The sequence below is a fragment of the Electrophorus electricus genome, chromosome 26, assembly GCF_041902795.1.
Source record: "Electrophorus electricus isolate QZ-2024a chromosome 26, ASM4190279v1, whole genome shotgun sequence".
NCBI lineage: Eukaryota > Metazoa > Chordata > Actinopteri > Gymnotiformes > Gymnotidae > Electrophorus > Electrophorus electricus.
In genome coordinates this window covers 2,929,134-2,951,207 of record NC_137522.1, presented here as the reverse complement: position 1 = coordinate 2,951,207, position 22,074 = coordinate 2,929,134, and the positions used below count along the sequence as shown (strand labels likewise).

At 41.9% G+C, this 22,074-nt stretch overlaps 6 non-coding genes across 6 annotated transcripts; all 6 read right to left on the bottom strand.

The window, feature by feature from the left end:
* Positions 1-1,218: 1,218 nt before the first annotated feature.
* trnar-acg (transfer RNA arginine (anticodon ACG)) lies at positions 1,219-1,291 on the bottom strand. The gene has a single exon. It is a non-coding gene; the product is annotated as a tRNA-Arg (tRNA).
* A 4,132-nt stretch (positions 1,292-5,423) lies between these two features.
* trnar-acg (transfer RNA arginine (anticodon ACG)) lies at positions 5,424-5,496 on the bottom strand. The gene has a single exon. It is a non-coding gene; the product is annotated as a tRNA-Arg (tRNA).
* Positions 5,497-11,037: 5,541 nt separating this feature from the next.
* On the bottom strand, positions 11,038-11,110 carry trnar-acg (transfer RNA arginine (anticodon ACG)). The gene has a single exon. It is a non-coding gene; the product is annotated as a tRNA-Arg (tRNA).
* A 2,734-nt stretch (positions 11,111-13,844) lies between these two features.
* On the bottom strand, positions 13,845-13,917 carry trnar-acg (transfer RNA arginine (anticodon ACG)). The gene has a single exon. It is a non-coding gene; the product is annotated as a tRNA-Arg (tRNA).
* Positions 13,918-18,049: 4,132 nt separating this feature from the next.
* On the bottom strand, positions 18,050-18,122 carry trnar-acg (transfer RNA arginine (anticodon ACG)). The gene has a single exon. It is a non-coding gene; the product is annotated as a tRNA-Arg (tRNA).
* Positions 18,123-19,458: 1,336 nt separating this feature from the next.
* Positions 19,459-19,531, bottom strand: trnar-acg (transfer RNA arginine (anticodon ACG)). Its single transcript has one exon. It is a non-coding gene; the product is annotated as a tRNA-Arg (tRNA).
* Between the last annotated feature and the right edge of the window lie 2,543 nt (positions 19,532-22,074).

Below are 22,074 nucleotides of genomic sequence, written 5' to 3'. Positions count from 1 at the left end.
CAAAATGCTGCCGTGACCCGGAGTCGCTGCGGCCACAACGCAGAGTACTAACCTATATACGATCACGGCTATGCTCTCTTTGCAGATTGCCTCGTGCTCTTGCGTTGTCGCCACTAAAATGTTACATTTGTAATGTTGGAAACACAAGCATGCCTTTCTCAGTAATTTGCAACCACAACTTTTGATGGCCACCTTTTTGTATCTACTCTAAATCACCCAGTGCCCTTAATCTGCATAAGATAGTATGCTTGCATCAAAATCCAAGAAACTATTGTATTCTAAGGTGCTGAGGCTTGAAATCCAAGATGGCTGTCAATTCCAAGCATGCTACCAATGTCTCTCGTATATCTTTTCAAAGTTACTACTCAAAAAGGCTTAAAAGGATTAGAAAAAATATTTGTGTCAAACACATTATGGTGAACATCATCAGGTTCATTTCAACTAGTTTTCCATGATATTTGAGTTTTTATGCTTTAGAAACCAATTGTGCACTTAAGGGGCTATCAGTCAACAAATGCATTGGATGAAACATGCATGTTTGCAGAAAAAACAAAACAATCCATGTAGCTTGAAGGCAAAAGCTTCTCAGCTATCCCTGTAACTCATCTTTTCTAGCCTCAGTAACAGCTTCTTTCGCTCTTCAAAGAGGGCCCTTATTAACAAGATAGTAAACAATCGAGGCAGTTTCTCAACTGCTAGGGACTAAAGACGGGGATAAAGGATGAGAAAGTAATTTAAGGACAGGACATGTTTGCTGCTGCTAAATTGCTTGGATTAAGAGATTATGGGTTGACAATCAATCCATCTTTCATCATTTCTGATAGGGGAATGCCAAAGTCTCTTTCAGCAGGGTGTAGCATTTCACTTAAGCTTTATATGTTGCAACCAAATGCTTTTTGCCCCCTATTTTCCCTCATGAAACCATAAACTATCATTACCATACCAGGAGTGGAACGCATGCCGCCAGGGTGAAAACTAGGAATCCTGACCGCTAGACCATATAGGAAAGGTGATGTATATGAGAGGCCCAATGCCAAGACATGACCACCTATACAAGATTCTGACCAATGGCATGATGCTCAATTCAGAGGCTGCAAGTTGCTTCAAATTTGAAAGCGATTGGGCGGCCTGAATGGTGCTTTCACTCAAGTTGACGTTTTAGAAATCCTGTGATAAAGACACTAAGTCTTCAACATGGTAGAATCATTAAAAGATAAACGAGCCAGCCAGGAGTCGAACCTAGAATCTCCTGATCCGTAGTCAGACGCGTTATCCATTGCGCCACTGGCCCTGCCGAGCACGCTGTCTGTATGATGTCTGTATACAATTACTTTTCGTTGTTCTGTCAATAAGAACTGAGAGTGGCAGAGAAGGCTGTCCACCCGGAAGTGGCTGGCTCAAAATGCTGCCGTGACCCGGAGTCGAACCGGGGTTGCTGCGGCCACAACGCAGAGTACTAACCTCTATACGATCACGGCTATGCTCTCTTTGTAGATTGCCTCGTGCTCTTGCGTTGTTGCCACTAAAATGTTACATTTGTAATGTTGGAAACACAAGCATGCCTTTCTCAGTAATTTGCAACCACAACTTTTGATGGCCACCTTTTTGTATCTACTCTAAATCACCCAGTGCCCTTAATCTGCATAAGATAGTATGCTTGCATCAAAATCCAAGAAACTATTGTATTCTAAGGTGCTGAGGCTTGAAATCCAAGATGGCTGTCAATTCCAAGCATGCTACCAATGTCTCTCGTATATCTTTTCAAAGTTACTACTCAAAAAGGCTTAAAAGGATTAGAAAAAATATTTGTGTCAAACACATTATGGTGAACATCATCAGGTTCATTTCAACTAGTTTTCCATGATATTTGAGTTTTTATGCTTTAGAAACCAATTGTGCACTTAAGGGGCTATCAGTCAACAAATGCATTGGATGAAACATGCATGTTTGCAGAAAAAACAAAACAATCCATGTAGCTTGAAGGCAAAAGCTTCTCAGCTATCCCTGTAACTCATCTTTTCTAGCCTCAGTAACAGCTTCTTTCGCTCTTCAAAGAGGGCCCTTATTAACAAGATAGTAAACAATCGAGGCAGTTTCTCAACTGCTAGGGACTAAAGACGGGGATAAAGGATGAGAAAGTAATTTAAGGACAGGACATGTTTGCTGCTGTTAAATTGCTTGGATTAAGAGATTATGGGTTGACAATCAATCCATCTTTCATCATTTCTGATAGGGGAATGCCAAAGTCTCTTTCAGCAGGGTGTAGCATTTCACTTAAGCTTTATATGTTGCAACCAAATGCTTTTTGCCCCCTATTTTCCCTCATGAAACCATAAACTATCATTACCATACCAGGAGTGGAACGCATGCCGCCAGGGTGAAAACTAGGAATCCTGACCGCTAGACCATATAGGAAAGGTGATGTATATGAGAGGCCCAATGCCAAGACATGACCACCTATACAAGATTCTGACCAATGGCATGATGCTCAATTCAGAGGCTGCAAGTTGCTTCAAATTTGAAAGCGATTGGGCGGCCTGAATGGTGCTTTCACTCAAGTTGACGTTTTAGAAATCCTGTGATAAAGACACTAAGTCTTCAACATGGTAGAATCATTAAAAGATAAACGAGCCAGCCAGGAGTCGAACCTAGAATCTCCTGATCCGTAGTCAGACGCTTTATCCATTGCACCACTGGCCCTGCCGAGCACGCTGTCTGTATGATGTCTGTATACAATTACTTTTCGTTGTTCTGTCAATAAGAACTGAGAGTGGCAGAGAAGGCTGTCCACCCGGAAGTGGCTGGCTCAAAATGCTGCCGTGACCCGGAGTCGCTGCGGCCACAACGCAGAGTACTAACCTATATACGATCACGGCTATGCTCTCTTTGCAGATTGCCTCGTGCTCTTGCGTTGTCGCCACTAAAATGTTACATTTGTAATGTTGGAAACACAAGCATGCCTTTCTCAGTAATTTGCAACCACAACTTTTGATGGCCACCTTTTTGTATCTACTCTAAATCACCCAGTGCCCTTAATCTGCATAAGATAGTATGCTTGCATCAAAATCCAAGAAACTATTGTATTCTAAGGTGCTGAGGCTTGAAATCCAAGATGGCTGTCAATTCCAAGCATGCTACCAATGTCTCTCGTATATCTTTTCAAAGTTACTACTCAAAAAGGCTTAAAAGGATTAGAAAAAATATTTGTGTCAAACACATTATGGTGAACATCATCAGGTTCATTTCAACTAGTTTTCCATGATATTTGAGTTTTTATGCTTTAGAAACCAATTGTGCACTTAAGGGGCTATCAGTCAACAAATGCATTGGATGAAACATGCATGTTTGCAGAAAAAACAAAACAATCCATGTAGCTTGAAGGCAAAAGCTTCTCAGCTATCCCTGTAACTCATCTTTTCTAGCCTCAGTAACAGCTTCTTTCGCTCTTCAAAGAGGGCCCTTATTAACAAGATAGTAAACAATCGAGGCAGTTTCTCAACTGCTAGGGACTAAAGACGGGGATAAAGGATGAGAAAGTAATTTAAGGACAGGACATGTTTGCTGCTGCTAAATTGCTTGGATTAAGAGATTATGGGTTGACAATCAATCCATCTTTCATCATTTCTGATAGGGGAATGCCAAAGTCTCTTTCAGCAGGGTGTAGCATTTCACTTAAGCTTTATATGTTGCAACCAAATGCTTTTTGCACCCTATTTTCCCTCATGAAACCATAAACTATCATTACCATACCAGGAGTGGAACGCATGCCGCCAGGGTGAAAACTAGGAATCCTGACCGCTAGACCATATAGGAAAGGTGATGTATATGAGAGGCCCAATGCCAAGACATGACCACCTATACAAGATTCTGACCAATGGCATGATGCTCAATTCAGAGGCTGCAAGTTGCTTCAAATTTGAAAGCGATTGGGCGGCCTGAATGGTGCTTTCACTCAAGTTGACGTTTTAGAAATCCTGTGATAAAGACACTAAGTCTTCAACATGGTAGAATCATTAAAAGATAAACGAGCCAGCCAGGAGTCGAACCTAGAATCTCCTGATCCGTAGTCAGACGCTTTATCCATTGCACCACTGGCCCTGCCGAGCACGCTGTCTGTATGATGTCTGTATACAATTACTTTTCGTTGTTCTGTCAATAAGAACTGAGAGTGGCAGAGAAGGCTGTCCACCCGGAAGTGGCTGGCTCAAAATGCTGCCGTGACCCGGAGTCGCTGCGGCCACAACGCAGAGTACTAACCTATATACGATCACGGCTATGCTCTCTTTGCAGATTGCCTCGTGCTCTTGCGTTGTCGCCACTAAAATGTTACATTTGTAATGTTGGAAACACAAGCATGCCTTTCTCAGTAATTTGCAACCACAACTTTTGATGGCCACCTTTTTGTATCTACTCTAAATCACCCAGTGCCCTTAATCTGCATAAGATAGTATGCTTGCATCAAAATCCAAGAAACTATTGTATTCTAAGGTGCTGAGGCTTGAAATCCAAGATGGCTGTCAATTCCAAGCATGCTACCAATGTCTCTCGTATATCTTTTCAAAGTTACTACTCAAAAAGGCTTAAAAGGATTAGAAAAAATATTTGTGTCAAACACATTATGGTGAACATCATCAGGTTCATTTCAACTAGTTTTCCATGATATTTGAGTTTTTATGCTTTAGAAACCAATTGTGCACTTAAGGGGCTATCAGTCAACAAATGCATTGGATGAAACATGCATGTTTGCAGAAAAAACAAAACAATCCATGTAGCTTGAAGGCAAAAGCTTCTCAGCTATCCCTGTAACTCATCTTTTCTAGCCTCAGTAACAGCTTCTTTCGCTCTTCAAAGAGGGCCCTTATTAACAAGATAGTAAACAATCGAGGCAGTTTCTCAACTGCTAGGGACTAAAGACGGGGATAAAGGATGAGAAAGTAATTTAAGGACAGGACATGTTTGCTGCTGCTAAATTGCTTGGATTAAGAGATTATGGGTTGACAATCAATCCATCTTTCATCATTTCTGATAGGGGAATGCCAAAGTCTCTTTCAGCAGGGTGTAGCATTTCACTTAAGCTTTATATGTTGCAACCAAATGCTTTTTGCCCCCTATTTTCCCTCATGAAACCATAAACTATCATTACCATACCAGGAGTGGAACGCATGCCGCCAGGGTGAAAACTAGGAATCCTGACCGCTAGACCATATAGGAAAGGTGATGTATATGAGAGGCCCAATGCCAAGACATGACCACCTATACAAGATTCTGACCAATGGCATGATGCTCAATTCAGAGGCTGCAAGTTGCTTCAAATTTGAAAGCGATTGGGCGGCCTGAATGGTGCTTTCACTCAAGTTGACGTTTTAGAAATCCTGTGATAAAGACACTAAGTCTTCAACATGGTAGAATCATTAAAAGATAAACGAGCCAGCCAGGAGTCGAACCTAGAATCTCCTGATCCGTAGTCAGACGCGTTATCCATTGCGCCACTGGCCCTGCCGAGCACGCTGTCTGTATGATGTCTGTATACAATTACTTTTCGTTGTTCTGTCAATAAGAACTGAGAGTGGCAGAGAAGGCTGTCCACCCGGAAGTGGCTGGCTCAAAATGCTGCCGTGACCCGGAGTCGAACCGGGGTTGCTGCGGCCACAACGCAGAGTACTAACCTCTATACGATCACGGCTATGCTCTCTTTGTAGATTGCCTCGTGCTCTTGCGTTGTTGCCACTAAAATGTTACATTTGTAATGTTGGAAACACAAGCATGCCTTTCTCAGTAATTTGCAACCACAACTTTTGATGGCCACCTTTTTGTATCTACTCTAAATCACCCAGTGCCCTTAATCTGCATAAGATAGTATGCTTGCATCAAAATCCAAGAAACTATTGTATTCTAAGGTGCTGAGGCTTGAAATCCAAGATGGCTGTCAATTCCAAGCATGCTACCAATGTCTCTCGTATATCTTTTCAAAGTTACTACTCAAAAAGGCTTAAAAGGATTAGAAAAAATATTTGTGTCAAACACATTATGGTGAACATCATCAGGTTCATTTCAACTAGTTTTCCATGATATTTGAGTTTTTATGCTTTAGAAACCAATTGTGCACTTAAGGGGCTATCAGTCAACAAATGCATTGGATGAAACATGCATGTTTGCAGAAAAAACAAAACAATCCATGTAGCTTGAAGGCAAAAGCTTCTCAGCTATCCCTGTAACTCATCTTTTCTAGCCTCAGTAACAGCTTCTTTCGCTCTTCAAAGAGGGCCCTTATTAACAAGATAGTAAACAATCGAGGCAGTTTCTCAACTGCTAGGGACTAAAGACGGGGATAAAGGATGAGAAAGTAATTTAAGGACAGGACATGTTTGCTGCTGTTAAATTGCTTGGATTAAGAGATTATGGGTTGACAATCAATCCATCTTTCATCATTTCTGATAGGGGAATGCCAAAGTCTCTTTCAGCAGGGTGTAGCATTTCACTTAAGCTTTATATGTTGCAACCAAATGCTTTTTGCCCCCTATTTTCCCTCATGAAACCATAAACTATCATTACCATACCAGGAGTGGAACGCATGCCGCCAGGGTGAAAACTAGGAATCCTGACCGCTAGACCATATAGGAAAGGTGATGTATATGAGAGGCCCAATGCCAAGACATGACCACCTATACAAGATTCTGACCAATGGCATGATGCTCAATTCAGAGGCTGCAAGTTGCTTCAAATTTGAAAGCGATTGGGCGGCCTGAATGGTGCTTTCACTCAAGTTGACGTTTTAGAAATCCTGTGATAAAGACACTAAGTCTTCAACATGGTAGAATCATTAAAAGATAAACGAGCCAGCCAGGAGTCGAACCTAGAATCTCCTGATCCGTAGTCAGACGCTTTATCCATTGCACCACTGGCCCTGCCGAGCACGCTGTCTGTATGATGTCTGTATACAATTACTTTTCGTTGTTCTGTCAATAAGAACTGAGAGTGGCAGAGAAGGCTGTCCACCCGGAAGTGGCTGGCTCAAAATGCTGCCGTGACCCGGAGTCGCTGCGGCCACAACGCAGAGTACTAACCTATATACGATCACGGCTATGCTCTCTTTGCAGATTGCCTCGTGCTCTTGCGTTGTCGCCACTAAAATGTTACATTTGTAATGTTGGAAACACAAGCATGCCTTTCTCAGTAATTTGCAACCACAACTTTTGATGGCCACCTTTTTGTATCTACTCTAAATCACCCAGTGCCCTTAATCTGCATAAGATAGTATGCTTGCATCAAAATCCAAGAAACTATTGTATTCTAAGGTGCTGAGGCTTGAAATCCAAGATGGCTGTCAATTCCAAGCATGCTACCAATGTCTCTCGTATATCTTTTCAAAGTTACTACTCAAAAAGGCTTAAAAGGATTAGAAAAAATATTTGTGTCAAACACATTATGGTGAACATCATCAGGTTCATTTCAACTAGTTTTCCATGATATTTGAGTTTTTATGCTTTAGAAACCAATTGTGCACTTAAGGGGCTATCAGTCAACAAATGCATTGGATGAAACATGCATGTTTGCAGAAAAAACAAAACAATCCATGTAGCTTGAAGGCAAAAGCTTCTCAGCTATCCCTGTAACTCATCTTTTCTAGCCTCAGTAACAGCTTCTTTCGCTCTTCAAAGAGGGCCCTTATTAACAAGATAGTAAACAATCGAGGCAGTTTCTCAACTGCTAGGGACTAAAGACGGGGATAAAGGATGAGAAAGTAATTTAAGGACAGGACATGTTTGCTGCTGCTAAATTGCTTGGATTAAGAGATTATGGGTTGACAATCAATCCATCTTTCATCATTTCTGATAGGGGAATGCCAAAGTCTCTTTCAGCAGGGTGTAGCATTTCACTTAAGCTTTATATGTTGCAACCAAATGCTTTTTGCCCCCTATTTTCCCTCATGAAACCATAAACTATCATTACCATACCAGGAGTGGAACGCATGCCGCCAGGGTGAAAACTAGGAATCCTGACCGCTAGACCATATAGGAAAGGTGATGTATATGAGAGGCCCAATGCCAAGACATGACCACCTATACAAGATTCTGACCAATGGCATGATGCTCAATTCAGAGGCTGCAAGTTGCTTCAAATTTGAAAGCGATTGGGCGGCCTGAATGGTGCTTTCACTCAAGTTGACGTTTTAGAAATCCTGTGATAAAGACACTAAGTCTTCAACATGGTAGAATCATTAAAAGATAAACGAGCCAGCCAGGAGTCGAACCTAGAATCTCCCGCCCCGTAGTCAGACGCGTTACCCATTGCTCCAATGGCCCTGCCGAGCACGCTGTCTGTATGATGTCTGTATACAATTACTTTTCGTTGTTCTGTCAATAAGAACTGAGAGTGGCAGAGAAGGCTGTCCACCCGGAAGTGGCTGGCTCAAAATGCTGCCGTGACCCGGGGTTGCTGCGGCCACAACGCAGAGTACTAACCTCTATACGATCACGGCGATGCTCTCTTTGCAGATTGCCTCGGGCTGTTGCGTTGTCGCCACTAAAATGTTACATTTGTAATGTTGGAAACACAAGCATGCCTTTCTCAGTAATTTGCAACCACAACTTTTGATGGCCACCTTTTTGTATCTACTCTAAATCACCCAGTGCCCTTAATCTGCATAAGATAGTATGCTTGCATCAAAATCCAAGAAACTATTGTATTCTAAGGTGCTGAGGCTTGAAATCCAAGATGGCTGTCAATTCCAAGCATGCTACCAATGTCTCTCGTATATCTTTTCAAAGTTACTACTCAAAAAGGCTTAAAAGGATTAGAAAAAATATTTGTGTCAAACACATTATGGTGAACATCATCAGGTTCATTTCAACTAGTTTTCCATGATATTTGAGTTTTTATGCTTTAGAAACCAATTGTGCACTTAAGGGGCTATCAGTCAACAAATGCATTGGATGAAACATGCATGTTTGCAGAAAAAACAAAACAATCCATGTAGCTTGAAGGCAAAAGCTTCTCAGCTATCCCTGTAACTCATCTTTTCTAGCCTCAGTAACAGCTTCTTTCGCTCTTCAAAGAGGGCCCTTATTAACAAGATAGTAAACAATCGAGGCAGTTTCTCAACTGCTAGGGACTAAAGACGGGGATAAAGGATGAGAAAGTAATTTAAGGACAGGACATGTTTGCTGCTGTTAAATTGCTTGGATTAAGAGATTATGGGTTGACAATCAATCCATCTTTCATCATTTCTGATAGGGGAATGCCAAAGTCTCTTTCAGCAGGGTGTAGCATTTCACTTAAGCTTTATATGTTGCAACCAAATGCTTTTTGCCCCCTATTTTCCCTCATGAAACCATAAACTATCATTACCATACCAGGAGTGGAACGCATGCCGCCAGGGTGAAAACTAGGAATCCTGACCGCTAGACCATATAGGAAAGGTGATGTATATGAGAGGCCCAATGCCAAGACATGACCACCTATACAAGATTCTGACCAATGGCATGATGCTCAATTCAGAGGCTGCAAGTTGCTTCAAATTTGAAAGCGATTGGGCGGCCTGAATGGTGCTTTCACTCAAGTTGACGTTTTAGAAATCCTGTGATAAAGACACTAAGTCTTCAACATGGTAGAATCATTAAAAGATAAAAGAGCCAGCCAGGAGTCGAACCTAGAATCTCCTGATCCGTAGTCAGACGCTTTATCCATTGCGCCACTGGCCCTGCCCAGCACGCTGTCTGTATGATGTCTGTATACAATTACTTTTCGTTGTTCTGTCAATAAGAACTGAGAGTGGCAGAGAAGGCTGTCCACCCGGAAGTGGCTGGCTCAAAATGCTGCCGTGACCCGGAGTCGAACCGGGGTTGCTGCGGCCACAACGCAGAGTACTAACCTCTATACGATCACGGCTATGCTCTCTTTGCAGATTGCCTCGTGCTCTTGCGTTGTCGCCACTAAAATGTTACATTTGTAATGTTGGAAACACAAGTATGCCTTTCTCAGTAATTTGCAACCACAACTTTTGATGGCCACCTTTTTGTATCTACTCTAAATCACCCAGTGCCCTTAATCTGCATAAGATAGTATGCTTGCATCAAAATCCAAGAAACTATTGTATTCTAAGGTGCTGAGGCTTGAAATCCAAGATGGCTGTCAATTCCAAGCATGCTACCAATGTCTCTCGTATATCTTTTCAAAGTTACTACTCAAAAAGGCTTAAAAGGATTAGAAAAAATATTTGTGTCAAACACATTATGGTGAACATCATCAGGTTCATTTCAACTAGTTTTCCATGATATTTGAGTTTTTATGCTTTAGAAACCAATTGTGCACTTAAGGGGCTATCAGTCAACAAATGCATTGGATGAAACATGCATGTTTGCAGAAAAAACAAAACAATCCATGTAGCTTGAAGGCAAAAGCTTCTCAGCTATCCCTGTAACTCATCTTTTCTAGCCTCAGTAACAGCTTCTTTCGCTCTTCAAAGAGGGCCCTTATTAACAAGATAGTAAACAATCGAGGCAGTTTCTCAACTGCTAGGGACTAAAGACGGGGATAAAGGATGAGAAAGTAATTTAAGGACAGGACATGTTTGCTGCTGCTAAATTGCTTGGATTAAGAGATTATGGGTTGACAATCAATCCATCTTTCATCATTTCTGATAGGGGAATGCCAAAGTCTCTTTCAGCAGGGTGTAGCATTTCACTTAAGCTTTATATGTTGCAACCAAATGCTTTTTGCCCCCTATTTTCCCTCATGAAACCATAAACTATCATTACCATACCAGGAGTGGAACGCATGCCGCCAGGGTGAAAACTAGGAATCCTGACCGCTAGACCATATAGGAAAGGTGATGTATATGAGAGGCCCAATGCCAAGACATGACCACCTATACAAGATTCTGACCAATGGCATGATGCTCAATTCAGAGGCTGCAAGTTGCTTCAAATTTGAAAGCGATTGGGCGGCCTGAATGGTGCTTTCACTCAAGTTGACGTTTTAGAAATCCTGTGATAAAGACACTAAGTCTTCAACATGGTAGAATCATTCAAAGATAAACGAGCCAGCCAGGAGTCGAACCTAGAATCTCCTGATCCGTAGTCAGACACGTTATCCATTGCGCCACTGGCCCTGCCGAGCACGCTGTCTGTATGATGTCTGTATACAATTACTTTTCGTTGTTCTGTCAATAAGAACTGAGAGTGGCAGAGAAGGCTGTCCACCCGGAAGTGGCTGGCTCAAAATGCTGCCGTGACCCGGAGTCGAACCGGGGTTGCTGCGGCCACAACGCAGAGTACTAACCTCTATACGATCACGGCGATGCTCTCTTTGCAGATTGCCTTGGGCTGTTGCGTTGTCGCCACTAAAATGTTACATTTGTAATGTTGGAAACACAAGCATGCCTTTCTCAGTAATTTGCAACCACAACTTTTGATGGCCACCTTTTTGTATCTACTCTAAATCACCCAGTGCCCTTAATCTGCATAAGATAGTATGCTTGCATCAAAATCCAAGAAACTATTGTATTCTAAGGTGCTGAGGCTTGAAATCCAAGATGGCTGTCAATTCCAAGCATGCTACCAATGTCTCTCGTATATCTTTTCAAAGTTACTACTCAAAAAGGCTTAAAAGGATTAGAAAAAATATTTGTGTCAAACACATTATGGTGAACATCATCAGGTTCATTTCAACTAGTTTTCCATGATATTTGAGTTTTTATGCTTTAGAAACCAATTGTGCACTTAAGGGGCTATCAGTCAACAAATGCATTGGATGAAACATGCATGTTTGCAGAAAAAACAAAACAATCCATGTAGCTTGAAGGCAAAAGCTTCTCAGCTATCCCTGTAACTCATCTTTTCTAGCCTCAGTAACAGCTTCTTTCGCTCTTCAAAGAGGGCCCTTATTAACAAGATAGTAAACAATCGAGGCAGTTTCTCAACTGCTAGGGACTAAAGACGGGGATAAAGGATGAGAAAGTAATTTAAGGACAGGACATGTTTGCTGCTGCTAAATTGCTTGGATTAAGAGATTATGGGTTGACAATCAATCCATCTTTCATCATTTCTGATAGGGGAATGCCAAAGTCTCTTTCAGCAGGGTGTAGCATTTCACTTAAGCTTTATATGTTGCAACCAAATGCTTTTTGCACCCTATTTTCCCTCATGAAACCATAAACTATCATTACCATACCAGGAGTGGAACGCATGCCGCCAGGGTGAAAACTAGGAATCCTGACCGCTAGACCATATAGGAAAGGTGATGTATATGAGAGGCCCAATGCCAAGACATGACCACCTATACAAGATTCTGACCAATGGCATGATGCTCAATTCAGAGGCTGCAAGTTGCTTCAAATTTGAAAGCGATTGGGCGGCCTGAATGGTGCTTTCACTCAAGTTGACGTTTTAGAAATCCTGTGATAAAGACACTAAGTCTTCAACATGGTAGAATCATTAAAAGATAAACGAGCCAGCCAGGAGTCGAACCTAGAATCTCCTGATCCGTAGTCAGACGCTTTATCCATTGCACCACTGGCCCTGCCGAGCACGCTGTCTGTATGATGTCTGTATACAATTACTTTTCGTTGTTCTGTCAATAAGAACTGAGAGTGGCAGAGAAGGCTGTCCACCCGGAAGTGGCTGGCTCAAAATGCTGCCGTGACCCGGAGTCGCTGCGGCCACAACGCAGAGTACTAACCTATATACGATCACGGCTATGCTCTCTTTGCAGATTGCCTCGTGCTCTTGCGTTGTCGCCACTAAAATGTTACATTTGTAATGTTGGAAACACAAGCATGCCTTTCTCAGTAATTTGCAACCACAACTTTTGATGGCCACCTTTTTGTATCTACTCTAAATCACCCAGTGCCCTTAATCTGCATAAGATAGTATGCTTGCATCAAAATCCAAGAAACTATTGTATTCTAAGGTGCTGAGGCTTGAAATCCAAGATGGCTGTCAATTCCAAGCATGCTACCAATGTCTCTCGTATATCTTTTCAAAGTTACTACTCAAAAAGGCTTAAAAGGATTAGAAAAAATATTTGTGTCAAACACATTATGGTGAACATCATCAGGTTCATTTCAACTAGTTTTCCATGATATTTGAGTTTTTATGCTTTAGAAACCAATTGTGCACTTAAGGGGCTATCAGTCAACAAATGCATTGGATGAAACATGCATGTTTGCAGAAAAAACAAAACAATCCATGTAGCTTGAAGGCAAAAGCTTCTCAGCTATCCCTGTAACTCATCTTTTCTAGCCTCAGTAACAGCTTCTTTCGCTCTTCAAAGAGGGCCCTTATTAACAAGATAGTAAACAATCGAGGCAGTTTCTCAACTGCTAGGGACTAAAGACGGGGATAAAGGATGAGAAAGTAATTTAAGGACAGGACATGTTTGCTGCTGCTAAATTGCTTGGATTAAGAGATTATGGGTTGACAATCAATCCATCTTTCATCATTTCTGATAGGGGAATGCCAAAGTCTCTTTCAGCAGGGTGTAGCATTTCACTTAAGCTTTATATGTTGCAACCAAATGCTTTTTGCCCCCTATTTTCCCTCATGAAACCATAAACTATCATTACCATACCAGGAGTGGAACGCATGCCGCCAGGGTGAAAACTAGGAATCCTGACCGCTAGACCATATAGGAAAGGTGATGTATATGAGAGGCCCAATGCCAAGACATGACCACCTATACAAGATTCTGACCAATGGCATGATGCTCAATTCAGAGGCTGCAAGTTGCTTCAAATTTGAAAGCGATTGGGCGGCCTGAATGGTGCTTTCACTCAAGTTGACGTTTTAGAAATCCTGTGATAAAGACACTAAGTCTTCAACATGGTAGAATCATTAAAAGATAAACGAGCCAGCCAGGAGTCGAACCTAGAATCTCCTGATCCGTAGTCAGACGCGTTATCCATTGCGCCACTGGCCCTGCCGAGCACGCTGTCTGTATGATGTCTGTATACAATTACTTTTCGTTGTTCTGTCAATAAGAACTGAGAGTGGCAGAGAAGGCTGTCCACCCGGAAGTGGCTGGCTCAAAATGCTGCCGTGACCCGGAGTCGAACCGGGGTTGCTGCGGCCACAACGCAGAGTACTAACCTCTATACGATCACGGCTATGCTCTCTTTGTAGATTGCCTCGTGCTCTTGCGTTGTTGCCACTAAAATGTTACATTTGTAATGTTGGAAACACAAGCATGCCTTTCTCAGTAATTTGCAACCACAACTTTTGATGGCCACCTTTTTGTATCTACTCTAAATCACCCAGTGCCCTTAATCTGCATAAGATAGTATGCTTGCATCAAAATCCAAGAAACTATTGTATTCTAAGGTGCTGAGGCTTGAAATCCAAGATGGCTGTCAATTCCAAGCATGCTACCAATGTCTCTCGTATATCTTTTCAAAGTTACTACTCAAAAAGGCTTAAAAGGATTAGAAAAAATATTTGTGTCAAACACATTATGGTGAACATCATCAGGTTCATTTCAACTAGTTTTCCATGATATTTGAGTTTTTATGCTTTAGAAACCAATTGTGCACTTAAGGGGCTATCAGTCAACAAATGCATTGGATGAAACATGCATGTTTGCAGAAAAAACAAAACAATCCATGTAGCTTGAAGGCAAAAGCTTCTCAGCTATCCCTGTAACTCATCTTTTCTAGCCTCAGTAACAGCTTCTTTCGCTCTTCAAAGAGGGCCCTTATTAACAAGATAGTAAACAATCGAGGCAGTTTCTCAACTGCTAGGGACTAAAGACGGGGATAAAGGATGAGAAAGTAATTTAAGGACAGGACATGTTTGCTGCTGTTAAATTGCTTGGATTAAGAGATTATGGGTTGACAATCAATCCATCTTTCATCATTTCTGATAGGGGAATGCCAAAGTCTCTTTCAGCAGGGTGTAGCATTTCACTTAAGCTTTATATGTTGCAACCAAATGCTTTTTGCCCCCTATTTTCCCTCATGAAACCATAAACTATCATTACCATACCAGGAGTGGAACGCATGCCGCCAGGGTGAAAACTAGGAATCCTGACCGCTAGACCATATAGGAAAGGTGATGTATATGAGAGGCCCAATGCCAAGACATGACCACCTATACAAGATTCTGACCAATGGCATGATGCTCAATTCAGAGGCTGCAAGTTGCTTCAAATTTGAAAGCGATTGGGCGGCCTGAATGGTGCTTTCACTCAAGTTGACGTTTTAGAAATCCTGTGATAAAGACACTAAGTCTTCAACATGGTAGAATCATTAAAAGATAAACGAGCCAGCCAGGAGTCGAACCTAGAATCTCCTGATCCGTAGTCAGACGCTTTATCCATTGCACCACTGGCCCTGCCGAGCACGCTGTCTGTATGATGTCTGTATACAATTACTTTTCGTTGTTCTGTCAATAAGAACTGAGAGTGGCAGAGAAGGCTGTCCACCCGGAAGTGGCTGGCTCAAAATGCTGCCGTGACCCGGAGTCGCTGCGGCCACAACGCAGAGTACTAACCTATATACGATCACGGCTATGCTCTCTTTGCAGATTGCCTCGTGCTCTTGCGTTGTCGCCACTAAAATGTTACATTTGTAATGTTGGAAACACAAGCATGCCTTTCTCAGTAATTTGCAACCACAACTTTTGATGGCCACCTTTTTGTATCTACTCTAAATCACCCAGTGCCCTTAATCTGCATAAGATAGTATGCTTGCATCAAAATCCAAGAAACTATTGTATTCTAAGGTGCTGAGGCTTGAAATCCAAGATGGCTGTCAATTCCAAGCATGCTACCAATGTCTCTCGTATATCTTTTCAAAGTTACTACTCAAAAAGGCTTAAAAGGATTAGAAAAAATATTTGTGTCAAACACATTATGGTGAACATCATCAGGTTCATTTCAACTAGTTTTCCATGATATTTGAGTTTTTATGCTTTAGAAACCAATTGTGCACTTAAGGGGCTATCAGTCAACAAATGCATTGGATGAAACATGCATGTTTGCAGAAAAAACAAAACAATCCATGTAGCTTGAAGGCAAAAGCTTCTCAGCTATCCCTGTAACTCATCTTTTCTAGCCTCAGTAACAGCTTCTTTCGCTCTTCAAAGAGGGCCCTTATTAACAAGATAGTAAACAATCGAGGCAGTTTCTCAACTGCTAGGGACTAAAGACGGGGATAAAGGATGAGAAAGTAATTTAAGGACAGGACATGTTTGCTGCTGCTAAATTGCTTGGATTAAGAGATTATGGGTTGACAATCAATCCATCTTTCATCATTTCTGATAGGGGAATGCCAAAGTCTCTTTCAGCAGGGTGTAGCATTTCACTTAAGCTTTATATGTTGCAACCAAATGCTTTTTGCCCCCTATTTTCCCTCATGAAACCATAAACTATCATTACCATACCAGGAGTGGAACGCATGCCGCCAGGGTGAAAACTAGGAATCCTGACCGCTAGACCATATAGGAAAGGTGATGTATATGAGAGGCCCAATGCCAAGACATGACCACCTATACAAGATTCTGACCAATGGCATGATGCTCAATTCAGAGGCTGCAAGTTGCTTCAAATTTGAAAGCGATTGGGCGGCCTGAATGGTGCTTTCACTCAAGTTGACGTTTTAGAAATCCTGTGATAAAGACACTAAGTCTTCAACATGGTAGAATCATTAAAAGATAAACGAGCCAGCCAGGAGTCGAACCTAGAATCTCCCGCCCCGTAGTCAGACGCGTTACCCATTGCTCCAATGGCCCTGCCGAGCACGCTGTCTGTATGATGTCTGTATACAATTACTTTTCGTTGTTCTGTCAATAAGAACTGAGAGTGGCAGAGAAGGCTGTCCACCCGGAAGTGGCTGGCTCAAAATGCTGCCGTGACCCGGGGTTGCTGCGGCCACAACGCAGAGTACTAACCTCTATACGATCACGGCGATGCTCTCTTTGCAGATTGCCTCGGGCTGTTGCGTTGTCGCCACTAAAATGTTACATTTGTAATGTTGGAAACACAAGCATGCCTTTCTCAGTAATTTGCAACCACAACTTTTGATGGCCACCTTTTTGTATCTACTCTAAATCACCCAGTGCCCTTAATCTGCATAAGATAGTATGCTTGCATCAAAATCCAAGAAACTATTGTATTCTAAGGTGCTGAGGCTTGAAATCCAAGATGGCTGTCAATTCCAAGCATGCTACCAATGTCTCTCGTATATCTTTTCAAAGTTACTACTCAAAAAGGCTTAAAAGGATTAGAAAAAATATTTGTGTCAAACACATTATGGTGAACATCATCAGGTTCATTTCAACTAGTTTTCCATGATATTTGAGTTTTTATGCTTTAGAAACCAATTGTGCACTTAAGGGGCTATCAGTCAACAAATGCATTGGATGAAACATGCATGTTTGCAGAAAAAACAAAACAATCCATGTAGCTTGAAGGCAAAAGCTTCTCAGCTATCCCTGTAACTCATCTTTTCTAGCCTCAGTAACAGCTTCTTTCGCTCTTCAAAGAGGGCCCTTATTAACAAGATAGTAAACAATCGAGGCAGTTTCTCAACTGCTAGGGACTAAAGACGGGGATAAAGGATGAGAAAGTAATTTAAGGACAGGACATGTTTGCTGCTGTTAAATTGCTTGGATTAAGAGATTATGGGTTGACAATCAATCCATCTTTCATCATTTCTGATAGGGGAATGCCAAAGTCTCTTTCAGCAGGGTGTAGCATTTCACTTAAGCTTTATATGTTGCAACCAAATGCTTTTTGCCCCCTATTTTCCCTCATGAAACCATAAACTATCATTACCATACCAGGAGTGGAACGCATGCCGCCAGGGTGAAAACTAGGAATCCTGACCGCTAGACCATATAGGAAAGGTGATGTATATGAGAGGCCCAATGCCAAGACATGACCACCTATACAAGATTCTGACCAATGGCATGATGCTCAATTCAGAGGCTGCAAGTTGCTTCAAATTTGAAAGCGATTGGGCGGCCTGAATGGTGCTTTCACTCAAGTTGACGTTTTAGAAATCCTGTGATAAAGACACTAAGTCTTCAACATGGTAGAATCATTAAAAGATAAACGAGCCAGCCAGGAGTCGAACCTAGAATCTCCTGATCCGTAGTCAGACGCGTTATCCATTGCGCCACTGACCCTGCCGAGCACGCTGTCTGTATGATGTCTGTATACAATTACTTTTCGTTGTTCTGTCAATAAGAACTGAGAGTGGCAGAGAAGGCTGTCCACCCGGAAGTGGCTGGCTCAAAATGCTGCCGTGACCCGGAGTCGAACCGGGGTTGCTGCGGCCACAACGCAGAGTACTAACCTCTATACGATCACGGCAATGCTCTCTTTGCAGATTGCCACGGGCTGTTGCGTTGTCGCCACTAAAATGTTACATTTGTAATGTTGGAAACACAAGCATGCCTTTCTCAGTAATTTGCAACCACAACTTTTGATGGCCACCTTTTTGTATCTACTCTAAATCACCCAGTGCCCTTAATCTGCATAAGATAGTATGCTTGCATCAAAATCCAAGAAACTATTGTATTCTAAGGTGCTGAGGCTTGAAATCCAAGATGGCTGTCAATTCCAAGCATGCTACCAATGTCTCTCGTATATCTTTTCAAAGTTACTACTCAAAAAGGCTTAAAAGGATTAGAAAAAATATTTGTGTCAAACACATTATGGTGAACATCATCAGGTTCATTTCAACTAGTTTTCCATGATATTTGAGTTTTTATGCTTTAGAAACCAATTGTGCACTTAAGGGGCTATCAGTCAACAAATGCATTGGATGAAACATGCATGTTTGCAGAAAAAACAAAACAATCCATGTAGCTTGAAGGCAAAAGCTTCTCAGCTATCCCTGTAACTCATCTTTTCTAGCCTCAGTAACAGCTTCTTTCGCTCTTCAAAGAGGGCCCTTATTAACAAGATAGTAAACAATCGAGGCAGTTTCTCAACTGCTAGGGACTAAAGACGGGGATAAAGGATGAGAAAGTAATTTAAGGACAGGACATGTTTGCTGCTGTTAAATTGCTTGGATTAAGAGATTATGGGTTGACAATCAATCCATCTTTCATCATTTCTGATAGGGGAATGCCAAAGTCTCTTTCAGCAGGGTGTAGCATTTCACTTAAGCTTTATATGTTGCAACCAAATGCTTTTTACCCCCTATTTTCCCTCATGAAACCATAAACTATCATTACCATACCAGGAGTGGAACGCATGCCGCCAGGGTGAAAACTAGGAATCCTGACCGCTAGACCATATAGGAAAGGTGATGTATATGAGAGGCCCAATGCCAAGACATGACCACCTATACAAGATTCTGACCAATGGCATGATGCTCAATTCAGAGGCTGCAAGTTGCTTCAAATTTGAAAGCGATTGGGCGGCCTGAATGGTGCTTTCACTCAAGTTGACGTTTTAGAAATCCTGTGATAAAGACACTAAGTCTTCAACATGGTAGAATCATTAAAAGATAAACGAGCCAGCCAGGAGTCGAACCTAGAATCTCCTGATCCGTAGTCAGACGCGTTATCCATTGCGCCACTGACCCTGCCGAGCACGCTGTCTGTATGATGTCTGTATACAATTACTTTTCGTTGTTCTGTCAATAAGAACTGAGAGTGGCAGAGAAGGCTGTCCACCCGGAAGTGGCTGGCTCAAAATGCTGCCGTGACCCGGAGTCGAACCGGGATTGCTGCGGCCACAACGCAGAGTACTAACCTCTATACGATCACGGCGATGCTCTCTTTGCAGATTGCCTCGGGCTGTTGCGTTGTCGCCACTAAAATGTTACATTTGTAATGTTGGAAACACAAGCATGCCTTTCTCAGTAATTTGCAACCACAACTTTTGATGGCCACCTTTTTGTATCTACTCTAAATCACCCAGTGCCCTTAATCTGCATAAGATAGTATGCTTGCATCAAAATCCAAGAAACTATTGTATTCTAAGGTGCTGAGGCTTGAAATCCAAGATGGCTGTCAATTCCAAGCATGCTACCAATGTCTCTCGTATATCTTTTCAAAGTTACTACTCAAAAAGGCTTAAAAGGATTAGAAAAAATATTTGTGTCAAACACATTATGGTGAACATCATCAGGTTCATTTCAACTAGTTTTCCATGATATTTGAGTTTTTATGCTTTAGAAACCAATTGTGCACTTAAGGGGCTATCAGTCAACAAATGCATTGGATGAAACATGCATGTTTGCAGAAAAAACAAAACAATCCATGTAGCTTGAAGGCAAAAGCTTCTCAGCTATCCCTGTAACTCATCTTTTCTAGCCTCAGTAACAGCTTCTTTCGCTCTTCAAAGAGGGCCCTTATTAACAAGATAGTAAACAATCGAGGCAGTTTCTCAACTGCTAGGGACTAAAGACGGGGATAAAGGATGAGAAAGTAATTTAAGGACAGGACATGTTTGCTGCTGCTAAATTGCTTGGATTAAGAGATTATGGGTTGACAATCAATCCATCTTTCATCATTTCTGATAGGGGAATGCCAAAGTCTCTTTCAGCAGGGTGTAGCATTTCACTTAAGCTTTATATGTTGCAACCAAATGCTTTTTGCCCCCTATTTTCCCTCATGAAACCATAAACTATCATTACCATACCAGGAGTGGAACGCATGCCGCCAGGGTGAAAACTAGGAATCCTGACCGCTAGACCATATAGGAAAGGTGATGTATATGAGAGGCCCAATGCCAAGACATGACCACCTATACAAGATTCTGACCAATGGCATGATGCTCAATTCAGAGGCTGCAAGTTGCTTCAAATTTGAAAGCGATTGGGCGGCCTGAATGGTGCTTTCACTCAAGTTGACGTTTTAGAAATCCTGTGATAAAGACACTAAGTCTTCAACATGGTAGAATCATTAAAAGATAAACGAGCCAGCCAGGAGTCGAACCTAGAATCTCCCGCCCCGTAGTCAGACGCGTTACCCATTGCTCCAATGGCCCTGCCGAGCACGCTGTCTGTATGATGTCTGTATACAATTACTTTTCGTTGTTCTGTCAATAAGAACTGAGAGTGGCAGAGAAGGCTGTCCACCCGGAAGTGGCTGGCTCAAAATGCTGCCGTGACCCGGGGTTGCTGCGGCCACAACGCAGAGTACTAACCTCTATACGATCACGGCGATGCTCTCTTTGCAGATTGCCTCGGGCTGTTGCGTTGTCGCCACTAAAATGTTACATTTGTAATGTTGGAAACACAAGCATGCCTTTCTCAGTAATTTGCAACCACAACTTTTGATGGCCACCTTTTTGTATCTACTCTAAATCACCCAGTGCCCTTAATCTGCATAAGATAGTATGCTTGCATCAAAATCCAAGAAACTATTGTATTCTAAGGTGCTGAGGCTTGAAATCCAAGATGGCTGTCAATTCCAAGCATGCTACCAATGTCTCTCGTATATCTTTTCAAAGTTACTACTCAAAAAGGCTTAAAAGGATTAGAAAAAATATTTGTGTCAAACACATTATGGTGAACATCATCAGGTTCATTTCAACTAGTTTTCCATGATATTTGAGTTTTTATGCTTTAGAAACCAATTGTGCACTTAAGGGGCTATCAGTCAACAAATGCATTGGATGAAACATGCATGTTTGCAGAAAAAACAAAACAATCCATGTAGCTTGAAGGCAAAAGCTTCTCAGCTATCCCTGTAACTCATCTTTTCTAGCCTCAGTAACAGCTTCTTTCGCTCTTCAAAGAGGGCCCTTATTAACAAGATAGTAAACAATCGAGGCAGTTTCTCAACTGCTAGGGACTAAAGACGGGGATAAAGGATGAGAAAGTAATTTAAGGACAGGACATGTTTGCTGCTGCTAAATTGCTTGGATTAAGAGATTATGGGTTGACAATCAATCCATCTTTCATCATTTCTGATAGGGGAATGCCAAAGTCTCTTTCAGCAGGGTGTAGCATTTCACTTAAGCTTTATATGTTGCAACCAAATGCTTTTTGCCCCCTATTTTCCCTCATGAAACCATAAACTATCATTACCATACCAGGAGTGGAACGCATGCCGCCAGGGTGAAAACTAGGAATCCTGACCGCTAGACCATATAGGAAAGGTGATGTATATGAGAGGC